Source organism: Mytilus galloprovincialis, chromosome 9 (assembly GCF_965363235.1).
Source record: "Mytilus galloprovincialis chromosome 9, xbMytGall1.hap1.1, whole genome shotgun sequence".
Lineage (NCBI taxonomy): Eukaryota > Metazoa > Mollusca > Bivalvia > Mytilida > Mytilidae > Mytilus > Mytilus galloprovincialis.
The window spans coordinates 5,600,381-5,613,030 of NC_134846.1; the positions used below are offsets into that span (position 1 = coordinate 5,600,381).

Sequence of the window (12,650 nt, forward strand, 5' to 3'; positions counted from 1 at the left end):
TTGGTGCTTTTGATTTTTCTACCCTATATACCACTTTGCCTCAAAGTTTTATTAAGAAAAATTCACACACCTCATTAAATGGTCATTTAGAAAAAGTCAGAATATTCAACTCTTTTAGGTCACTTTTTTGATTATTAACAAAGGGAGCTTCAGTCAATATATATAAACAATACACCAACGTTTCATGAGAACTGCTGAAAACCGTATGATTTTTGTGTTAATGTCTGAAAACTGGAAAATCACCCCTTTTTAATTAATAAAACCCGTTAACTCGGAAACGTAAAATCTAAAATTTATAAAAATTGAAAGTTACCTCATGTTAATAGATATAAACAATTCACCAAAATTCCTTGCTTTGTGAAAGCATTTTTGAGATATTATCAGAAAACTGAAAAAAAAACCCACCAATTTTATTGAATAAAAACCCATTACCCAGAAACTTAAAATCTAAAATTTATAAAAAAAAAAAAAAGAAAAAAAAGGGAGCTCACGTCAATAGATATAACCAATTTCCCAAAGTTTAATGCAAATGGTTAAAGAGTTTTTGAGTTAATGTCCGACATGTTGACAACAGACGGACAACAGTATACCATAATACGTTCCGTAAACAAGCATATAAAAATATTATAATATATTGAGTAGTAATTTAAACACATTCTAGATACATAAATTAATACTAAAAACATAGTCATCAAAAAATGGAATGCATTACAAAGGATTATATCCGTAATAAGAAATACTGATTTGTCAAAGACCGAATTATTTTAATATTTCATTTACTGTTATCTGTTTTTGTCCATTTTAATTCCTTGTTATCTGTTATGACCCAAATCAATTTGCTGTTTTGCTGTTATTGGGACCCCCCTTGCCCCCCCTCATAAAAGTCTACCTTAGAAACAATTCAATCATTTGTTCAAAAGAGACTGATCAATAAACAGTTCCAATAATATTTATTCTAAAATCATGAAAGTACATGACTTATTTAAGACCCCAACAAATTCTTTCCCATTTAGCCTTTTCAATTATAGCTCAAGTACTACCTAGATATTTTTTCATAATTTCAAACAGAAATAAAATATTTATTTCTTTACAGTTATAATCATTTGTGGTCCTACATCCTGTAGATACCTACTTTAGGATTGATAAGCTTATGATGTTAGACTGTTTAGGATGTCTTTCCATTAAACCTGTAGGATGTGTACTGATTGATATGTTAAGCTGGGAAAACATGATTTATTTATTAGTTCAAAAAAGGTTTTAAACTAGCTTTCAGTAACTGTCAGATCAGTACTATGTGATTTTTGCCAACTTTTTCTCAAGAGAGACAGTTAGAAGAAAAGAGGTTACCAAGTATATATTTTCTTTTTGAGTAAAATGAAATAATATATGTGCATCAGCAGAAAAACAAATTTCATAAACTTTTGGTCACATATGCTCTTCAACCTTCAATATTCCTTGAGAAACAGATTTCTTATCATTCTCACAAACCTGGCAACCAAGTACAGCAGAAAATGATTTTCTGCCAATTTTAAAATCATGGGAGATTAACTAAACAAAAGAGCTAAGTAACTACAAACAGTCATAAATCATGAAGAACTGAACCCCTATAAACCTCCGCCATTCTTGATGAATTTCAGGTTTTGTATTGCAAGTACAACAATTAAGAAAAATAATGATAGACTTTTTATTGTTAACTCTTCACCTAAACGTAGAAACCACAGTATAAAATCTGACAGTATTGTAACTTGTAAGTAGGTGAATGATTTGTATTGTTTAACTTACTAGTTCACATGAACTCAAATGACTTTTTAAATCAAGATTCTCTATCACTTATACATGTACAGGCTATTTCAGATAAAACTGAGAATGGAATTTGGGAATATGTCAAAGAGACAACAACCCGACCAAAGAGTGTCATGGAATAGAAATTCCTTCATAATATAAATTCCAAAAGGAAAAAATATTCTGGAATATCATTTCCACAGGAATAAATATTACAGTATATGTTCCTAACGGAATAAATGGAATAGAATATTTGTTCCAACAGGAATAGATATTATGACAATGTTTATAACAAAGTTTCCATTGGAACTTCTGTTAGGCGGAACAAATTTACGTTGACAGGGACAGGCGCAAATATGTAGCGGGGTTAAACATGTTTGTGAGATATCAACCCTCCCCCAATACCTCAAGTCAATGTAGAATAAAGAAACCCATAGCAATATGCACAGTAAAACTCAGTTTAAAAGAAGGCAGAGTCCCAAAGTATAGCATTCAATAATATAAACTTAAGAACATGTGGGATGATTGCCAATGAGACAACTCTTCACAAGAGTCAAAATAACAAAGAAATTAATAACTATAGGTCAATGTACAGCCTTCAACAATGAGTAAAACCTATATCACATATTCAGCTATAAAATGTCCTGAGAAGAAGAATGATAGAATCAGAATATGTTTCTTCCGCTTACATGAACTACCAAGATTTTTTAGTCTATAGAAGAAATGGAAAGTAAAGATTTTCAGCAAATGATAAATAAAAAACTTAAGAGAATGTGGTATGATTGCCTATGAGACAACTCTCCACAAGCAACGATAAGAAGTAGAACTACAAATGTACTTTTAAGATAAATTCTAACATTAGCATGTACTGCTTTCACATGATGACATTCCATGTTCTGCAAACAGTTTCAAGTTGATGTGACCACAACTTCATGGGAACGGATTTATATAAGAGCACTGTTAATCCTTAATTTGAATTACTTGCATTCTTTTTATTTGCTTATACATTAGTACACGTATTTGTATATGACAAGTTCATTAATAAAATATGTTTACACTAAACTACCTTAACTAAAAAACTTGAACCTTAATAGAATGTACTGATTTCACAATTCTATGTTTGAAGAAAGTTGAAATCAGGACCATTATAGGTCATTGCATATAATTTATAAAGTTCACATCATAATGAACATATGTACCAGGTTTCAAGTTGATGCGATTATAAATATGATAAATTTACAGTAAACTATCTTGATTTAAAACATTACTGTGATATGGGATGGAAACAAACACAGACAAGACAGAGCCAAATTTATGGGGCACATGGATCCCCTTTAATGCACCTACATATATGATAGACTTTATACAAGTATCACTCCAAACCTTGCTTGTCCAGGCCTCCTAGACCTTTTTTCAAAACCCTACATCTGCACCTGCCAGAAAACATAATGCTTCATTTTATTGGTTTTAAACTATTTCTTTTACTTGGAATTAATAATATCATTTATTCCATACCATGATAATATTTCAGCAAAATCATACTTTACTTAATAGTCAAGAAAAATAAAGTCCCATTTTTCCCACAGTTGATTAATGAAGAATGCTCTACATTTATTATTCTAACATGTTTGTGTGCAAGACTAAAAGGGGGTATGGGCAGAGACAGCAACCAGCACAAAGAAAACATAAAACAAAAATAATTATACTAAGTAAAGGCAACAGCAGTATACCACTGTTTTGAAATTCATAAATCGATTTAGAAAACTAGAGGCTCTCAAGAGCCTGTATCGCTCACCTGATTCTACTTGGGTTTTTGAAATCATATAAAAAAATATAAAATTTGGCTAAAAGTGACAACACAACCTCATTTATAAGGAAAGGAACATGTTTAATTTCATTCAAAAGTCCCCCACTGGCGGCCATCTTGGATGACGGATCGGCTACAAAGTAACAACACTTGGTCAGCACCTCATAAGGAACATTCATGCCATGTTTGGTTTTATTCCATTCAGTGGTTCTCTAAAAGAAGTTATTTGTATGCATTTCCCATAGGTTCCTATGTTAAACTAAGTCCCCTGCTGGCGGCAATCTTGGATGATGAATCGGCTACAAAGTAACAACACTTGGTCAGCACCTCATAAGGAACATTCATGCAATGTTTGGTTTTATTCCATTCAGTGGTTCTCTGAAAAAACCATTTGTATGCATTTCCCATAGGGTCCTATGTTAAACTAAGTCCCCCGCTGGCGGCAATCTTGGATAAAGGATCGGCTACAAAGTAACAACACTTGGTCAGCACCACATTAGGAACATTCATGCCATGTTTGATTTCATTCCATTCAGTGGTTCTCTAAAAGAAGTCATTTGTATGCATTTCCCATAGGGTCCTATGTTAAACTAAGTCCCACGCTGGTGGCCATCTTGGATGATGGATCGGCTACAAAGTAACAACACTTAGTCAGCACCACATAAGGAACATTCATGCCATGTTTGGTTTCATTCCATTCAGTGGTTCACTAGAAGAAGTGATTTGTATGCATTTCCAATAGGGTCCTATGTTAAACTAAGTCCCCCGCTGGTGGCCATCTTGGATAATGGATCAGCTACAAAGTAACAACACTTGGTCAGCACTCCATAAGGAACATTCATGCTATGTTTGGTTTAATTCCATTTAGTGGTTCTCTAGAAGAAGTAATTTGTATGCATTTCCCATAGGGTCCTATGTTAAACTAAGTCCCCCGCTGGCGACCATCTTGGATGATGGATCGGCTACAAAGTAACAACACTTGGTCAGCACCCCATAAGGAACATTCATGCTATGTTTGGTTTTATTCCATTCAGTGGTTCTCTAAAAGAAGTCATTTGTATGCATTTCCCATAGGGTCCTATGTTAAACTAAGTCCCCGGCTGGCGGCCATCTTGGATGATGGATCAGCAACAAAGTAACAACACTTGGTCAGCACCTCATAAGGAACATTCATGCCATGTTTGGTTTCATTCCATTCAGTGGTTCTCTAAAAGAAGTCATTTGTGTGCATTTCCCATAGGGTCCTATGTTAAACTAAGTCCCCCGCTGACGGCCATCTTAGATGATGGATCGGCTACAAAGTAACAACACTTGGTCAGCACCCCATAAGGAACATTCATGCTATGTTTGGTTTTATTCCATTCAGTGGTTCTCTAAAAGAAGTCATTTGTATGCATTTCCCATAGGGGCCTATGTTAAACTAAGTCCCCTGCTGGGGGCCATCTTTGATGATGGATCGGCTACAAAGTAACAACACTTGGTCAGCACCACATAAGGAACATTCATGCCATGTTTGGTTTCATTCCATTCAGTGGTTCACTAGAAGAAGTCATTTGTATGCATTTCCCATAGGGTCCTATGTTAAACTAAGTCCCCGGCTGGCGGCCATCTTGGATGATGGATCAGCAACAAAGTAACAACACTTGGTCAGCACCTCATAAGGAACATTCATGCCATGTTTGGTTTCATTCCATTCAGTGGTTCTCTAAAAGAAGTCATTTGTGTGCATTTCCCATAGGGTCCTATGTTAAACTAAGTCCCCCGCTGACGGCCATCTTGGATGATGGATCGGCTACAAAGTAACAATACTTGGTCAGCACCCCATAAGGAACATTCATGCTATGTTTGGTTTTATTCCATTCAGTGGTTCTCTAAAAGAAGTCATTTGTATGCATTTCCCATAGGGTCCTATGTTAAACTAAGTCCCCGGCTGGCGGCCATCTTGGATGATGGATCAGCAACAAAGTAACAACACTTGGTCAGCACCTCATAAGGAACATTCATGCCATGTTTGGTTTCATTCCATTCAGTGGTTCTCTAAAAGAAGTCATTTGTGTGCATTTCCCATAGGGTCCTATGTTAAACTAAGTCCCCCGCTGACGGCCATCTTGGATGATGGATCGGCTACAAAGTAACAACACTTGGTCAGCACCCCATAAGGAACATTCATGCTATGTTTGGTTTTATTCCATTCAGTGGTTCTCTAAAAGAAGTCATTTGTATGCATTTCCCATAGGGTCCTATGTTAAACTAAGTCCCCGGCTGGCGGCCATCTTGGATGATGGATCAGCAACAAAGTAACAACACTTGGTCAGCACCTCATAAGGAACATTCATGCCATGTTTGGTTTCATTCCATTCAGTGGTTCACTAGAAGAAGTCATTTGTATGCATTTCCAATAGGGTCCTATGTTAAACTAAGTCCCTGCTGGCGGCCATCTTGGATAATGGATCGGCTACAAAGTAACAACAATTGGTCAGCACTCCATAAGAAACATTCATGCAATGTTTGGTTTCATTCCATTTAGTGATTCTCTAGAAGAAGTCATTTGTATGCATTTCCTATAGGGTCCTATGTTAAACTAAGTCCCCCGCTGGCGGCCATCTTGGATGATGGATCGGCTACAAAGTAACAACACTTGGTCAGCACCCCATAAGGATAATTCATGCTATGTTTGGTTTTATTCCATTCAGTGGTTCTCTAAAAGAAGTCATTTGTATGCATTTCCCATAGGGTCCTATGTTAAACTAAGTCCCCGGCTGGCGGCCATCTTGGATGATGGATCGGCAACAAAGTAACAACACTTGGTCAGCACCTCATAAGGAACATTCATGCCATGTTTGGTTTCATTCCATTCAGTGGTTCTCTAAAAGAAGTCATTTGTATGCATTTCCCATAGCGTCCTTTGTTAAACTAAGTCCCCCGCTGGCAGCCATCTTGGATGATGGATCGGCTACAAAGTAACAACACTTGGTCAGCACCTCATAAAGAACATTCATGCCATGTTTGGTTCCATTCCATTCAGTGGTTCTCTAGAAGAAGTTCAAAATGTAAATTGTTAACGACGACGACGACGCCGGACGACGCCGGACGACGACGCGGACGACGGACGCCAAGTGGTGAGAAAAGCTCACTTGGCCCTTCGGGCCAGGTGAGCTAAAAACCTATAGTGCTGACCTTCTAGCACTATCATATAACCATGTTTAATAAACCATGAAATCTGGGTCAAAACCCTTATTTTGTACACAGTTTAAATAACTCACTTTATTGATTAATTATGCATTATATGTTTTAATTTTCAGGTTGGTTTAGGAACAAAACTACCATGAACCAAACTTAAAAGGACATTTGAACCCCTATTAGCCATTTTTATAGTCATAAGCATGGTGTTCTGGAATTTTGTCACAAAAATCAATGCATAACTGAGTGTGCTTTCCTTTCTTGATTGTTTGGTGTTTAATGCCACTTTCAACACTATTGTGCTATTTCTTTGTGGTCAGTTATAATTGATTGGGGAAGCAAGAGTGCCTGAACTTACCACCTAGGAGATGGCAGGCTAGAGATACAGCAGTATAACTTCTTGGACCACTCAGCCAAGGGGCAGCCACTGCCCGTGTTTCCAAGGGGTATATTCAATCATAGGTGGTGAAGATTGGACATATGGTTCAAAAGATACCCATAAACTATTTTATTTTTTTAATTTAGTCTTCTATTTACTGCTGTGACTTTCAACTTTGATCAAAACACTTTAAAATCAAAAAGTTTCATGATCACCCTTATAGGACATTATAAAAAGATTTTGTCTGGTATAAATAATTTTATTTTTCCTTTTTATATATTATTTATCCCAAATTTCACAGCAAATTTCAGTCTATTTATTGGCACTATAGAATCCACAGTGAAATTTGATATGTAAGATGTACATAATAATATACGTCATGAAAATGTACTCTTATAAAACCTGTTTGTATTAAATCTCATTAAATCATAACAGTGAATCCAGTTTCTAAGCTTGTCACTTTTATCTGAAAAACAGTTAAAAAGAAAAGTTTGCCAAAAATTATAAAATTTCTAGTTTTATCTCATTTTTGGTAATTTTTTAAAATATCTTAAGTAAATTTTATTGACTTACCTCCAGACTGCATTTATTTATCAGAATTTCACTAGGAAATAAAGAGTAAATGGGAAAATCTATGACTAGTTATTTATCAATTAAAAACTGCATGAAGTTGGACACAATTAAATTTGTTATATGTTTTTGTGGTTTGAATTAATGTATGGAAGTGTATTAGCACATACTTGAATTAATAACTACATGTAATTAAATATTGATCTAACCATATCCTTTTACTTCAAAGGAAAAAGTGAGAAAAACTGCTGCTAGATATGACTTAATTAATGTCCAATTAACACAATTTGCATACAATATTTCTGCCCTCAGGTGACAAATTTTAATAATAAAACCATTTCAATTAAACAGTTAAATGCGTAATAAGGATTATTACTAATAATTGTTGCAAATTCAGATATAAAAGTATTAATATAAATTTTGTTGTTCTAAATGGTGAATTGTTCTAAATATGCACCAGTCCCTACTAGAATATTAAAATTGTGCAATAAAGAAATTCCATCTCATGATAGTTTCCAAATAAGCATTACATCATATTTTTCAAGATTGCCTTTGCTGTGTTTGGCAAAACTTTTTCTAATTTTGGGTACTTTGGTCCTCAATGCTCTTAATTTTTTTTAATTTTTGATTCAAGTTGCACTGGTGAGTCTTTTGGAGAGAAAAAGCAGTGTATCAAGCGTAAAAAGTTTTAATCCTGGTCTTTGAGTTTATTGCGATGTTTATGTATAATTTTGACCTTGCTGAACTGATTAAATGACAAACATGTTCTGAACAATCAATTTTAATACTTACACTAAAAGACCCATGTTAATAAACTCTCCCCATTTAACACATCACAAAGCTGAACAACGATGATCTTATTTTACCAATTCAAGTATTAAATGTTTCATTCAAAATGCATAATGACAGAAAGCCAAACCTGTAATTAATGACAAAAACTCATTAGATGCTATTAAAATGGTTTTGTTGCTCTCCATAAAGAGAATTATTTCTGCTAATATCAAATTTTAATATGTCTGTATTGTTATATGATATCAGAACTATTTTTTTGGTTCCATCTAAAGAGATTAATTTAATGCCAAAGAAAATATCAATAAAAGATAACAGGTCTACATCCTAAAGGATGCAAAAAAATAGAAAATTAAATCGAAAATAAAAAGTCCAATTCAGTGAGATTATAACATTACCAAAAACTAATGTCATACTATAAAATTTTGAATAGAATAACTGTCAGATTAAACTGCACAAAAAAATTGTCATAAAACGTTAATTATCAACTATTGCTTGCAAGCAAAAAGAAAACATTTAATTTCTTTTTTCAAATCTTATGAATTGTGCAAAAATTATCTAAAAATTCTTTTAGTGATCAACAACTGCATGCATGAAAAAGAAAAAGAAAACATTTAAATTAAATGACACTATACTTTTTTTTAAAGTTATATGAATTGTCAAAAGACTCATAATGATCAACAATTGCATGCATGCAAAAAGAAAAAAAAAATTTCAATGAAAAGCTTCTTTTTTTAAAATTCGAAGTGATATTTAAAATGTCAACTGAAGATTTTTATCAACAGCTTCCTCAAATCAAGTGTAAAATGCATGTTCCAAATTAAAACCAAATCTTCTTATTATCTTGCCTGATTAAATTCTATTTTCTCTTTGTTTGGAACTTTTTTAAACTGGAGATTTGTTAAAGAAGATTTCATATTAATGATATATATTGATATTCATAATACCGTACATGATATGGATTAAATACATATATATAGCAATTAAAATCAAGTTAAGAATCATTTCATGTAGAAAATAATAAAAATTCGAAAGCTAAATTTAAAACCAAAATACTTGTGTGCATATAAGCATCTATGAACTGGCTTACATTTTTATATCAATTTAAAGATTTTAATAAGATGTGATCCACCAGTGTAAACAATACAGAACAGGTAAATTGAAGTTCCAAAAATTGGTTGATCCACCAGTGTGATACCAAGGACACAATTATCTACCAAATATTATTCCAATTTTTTAATCAAACGTTCGGATATATTTCACCATGAAGATGAGCATCTGGAGAGAAATGACTTGAAATGCATTAGACAGTCCATGTACAGAGATAGAAGAAAACGTATTGCTTTGCTGAATATTTAATACAAGATATGCCAAAAGAGAAGAAAATTGAATCTTTTGCTGAATAGGTTTTAGACACATATATGTTGATGACACAGTGATGTGTTCCCACCATTCGTATGGGCTGAAATTTTATATATCTATCAGTAATGAAACGGAAGCATTCCACAGGAATTATTATGAACTGTTTTATGCATTTCATCCTTTAATGTTTGTCTTTTTGGACAATAAAGTTAAGTTGTTACAAGCTACTATATACATTAAATTGGGAAGTACCCATGCAGCAGCAGTAAGAAGAAAGTATGTTTCAGAAAAGGAAACATTTGCCGTGTAAACTGCTGGTTTAAGTCCGAATAAAAGGGGAGGGAAGTCGTTTATCTTCTAATTGGCGCAATCGTATGTTTTATTTTTTGGCGCAAATGATGCCATGTAATTTTAAAACAGGTGGCGCAAACGTAGCTTTGGTGAAAAAAAGTTGTGGCGCAAATGTGATGCATTTTTGGCGCAAACAGATCTCTCCCCATTATTTCCTCTTTTAGGAGATTGACAAAATGCATGTACAATTAAAAAGTTTTGAAATTACAAAATTAGAATGTCACTTAATATTTTGAATTGAAAAGTACTATTTACAGTATTCAGTATTTTAGGAAATAAAAAACTTCCAAATGTTGATCATCTGTTTGGCCTGATTATGTTTTTTTTAGCATATTGGGGATATTGGGAATAAGATATTTTGTAGAAAAAAGCATAATAAAGACTGGTGTTTAAATGTCACAGAGATCTTCCTGATTGCCAAGCAGAATAATTGTATTAAGGTTGAAGCACTGAGCAATACTAGCAATAATATATAAGTAATTATAAACAATAATGAAATATCAAAAATTGGTTGATCCACAGTGTGATGCCTATGAGACAATTATCTACCAAATAGATTTCCAATTTATTAACATAGGATTTTTTATACCTTTGTTAACAGAGTAATTGTATTAGGACAGAAGCACTTAGCTTATACTGGTAATAATATATAAGTAATTATAAATGATGTCTTTATACATATTAGTGTTACCAAAACAATTCAGAAAAGGTATGAAATTCCTAATATAGGTGGAAAATTATTAATAAAATATTTGTAGTAAATTGTACTGATATCTTTTTTTCAAAATAATCTATTGAACTTTGTACGTTATTACAGTGTAATGTCCTTAAACCCCAGCGTGAATTCTTACAAAAATTTTATTACTTCTCAAGATCGTCAAATCTATCTGTTATCAAAGTAACTTCTTATATCTATATTTTATCACTACAAAGCTTTTAAAGTGGCTACTTGAAGTCATCATGAAGCTCCCTTGTCAACAGCTAACACCATTCAAATCACCAATATATTTAACTGTATGTTTGCCTTGTAAACAAACAATCATTTTGACTATAACATCTCATGTTCTAAGTAAATATCACACAGTATTATTTATTGATGAAATAAAACGTCAATATAAATTCGTATTGTCAAAGTTTTTCTAGTAATTTACAACAGGACCGTGATCTATTTTGTGTCAAGGTATCTACATATACGGCACATAAAAATGCACTTGCTCAATTTCAAAGTATTTTTTTCTCTCAAAATGTTAATTGTTCATGAAACTGAAGGTCTTAATTAAATTTCTTAATCTATGGCAAACAGAAAAGAGTCAAGATATGTATTCTACTACTCAACAAATTAACTTCTATTTAAAATACTGTCACAACATAAGTAAAAACTGAAAATCAGTTCATTTAATTATCTCAGTTTTGAAAGAAATTATAATATCCAAGGACAAGTAAAATTCATAAACACCAGAAGAAACTGAATAAGAATGGCTTCAAAAGGGAAATAACTCTAGTTAAAACTTAATCTTCAACAGTACTTCTACATCAACCATAAGTCATGTAATTTATGTTAGATAAATGCTTTACAAAGCTTATGTTGTATTGTTGTATGTATAACCAACTTTTAAATAAATCTATTATGCTTATGCTGTCAGAAAGATTAATAAAAGCAATGTTTGCTTGTTTCTGAATTATATTTAATTCATGCATCAGAGTTGTATATTATGTTTTTGATTTATTTATAGATAAGTCCAAAATTCATTTAAGTCAACTTTTTTTTATCCGCATTGTCTTCTTAAACTAGATAATTCTGAACTGAATACAAAAATAAAGAGATGTTTTATAATTGTCGGAGAGATCATTTTCATCCAGACACTAGGAGTCCTAATGAATAAAACTTTGTTTAAACTAAATGTAAGTTACATTTTTGTGGAGGAAACTGAATGAGGCATGATTTAACTACTTGGAATGGATATATTTTGATTTTGAAACAGAAACTTGCTCGATGGGTTGGGATTTGAGTGTTTTTCTATATGCAATGTGGTATAACGTCCCAAGACTCCAGCAAATAAAACAAATAGACTGTCAGGAAACACACATCACAGCAATCTCAGTTTAGGAGACTACAAATAAAAACTGAGCAAGTATTTAGAGTTAATATCTGACAATTTCTTAAACCTACCTTTTTTAGCAGGAACCATTATATCTGTTTCTGTTTATCTTTGTTTATCATGTCATTCTCTCACAGGAGATTGGCTTTTAAGAAGTCAGCAATTCTGTCTGCCTGAGTATCATGATTCAACCTAGGTACATCTTTCTCATTATAATATATCTTCCATAAAAAGATCTAATAAAATTAAAAAATCACAGGTGTAAGTCAATTTAAGTTCATTTGTCTTCCAATAATTTTATAATCTATCACTCTCCTCTCAATATCAACGT

The 12,650-nt window shown here is 32.8% G+C and overlaps 1 protein-coding gene across 1 annotated transcript in view; it reads right to left on the reverse strand.

Annotated features, from left to right (window-relative positions):
* LOC143044300 (ankyrin repeat and fibronectin type-III domain-containing protein 1-like) overlaps positions 1-12,528 on the reverse strand; it is a 188,991-nt gene extending 176,463 nt beyond the window's left edge. The window contains exon 1 of the mRNA XM_076216243.1: positions 12,391-12,528. The gene's annotated coding sequence lies outside the window, so the exon portion shown is untranslated. The remainder of the gene's footprint in view (positions 1-12,390) is intronic.
* Positions 12,529-12,650: the final 122 nt, after the last annotated feature.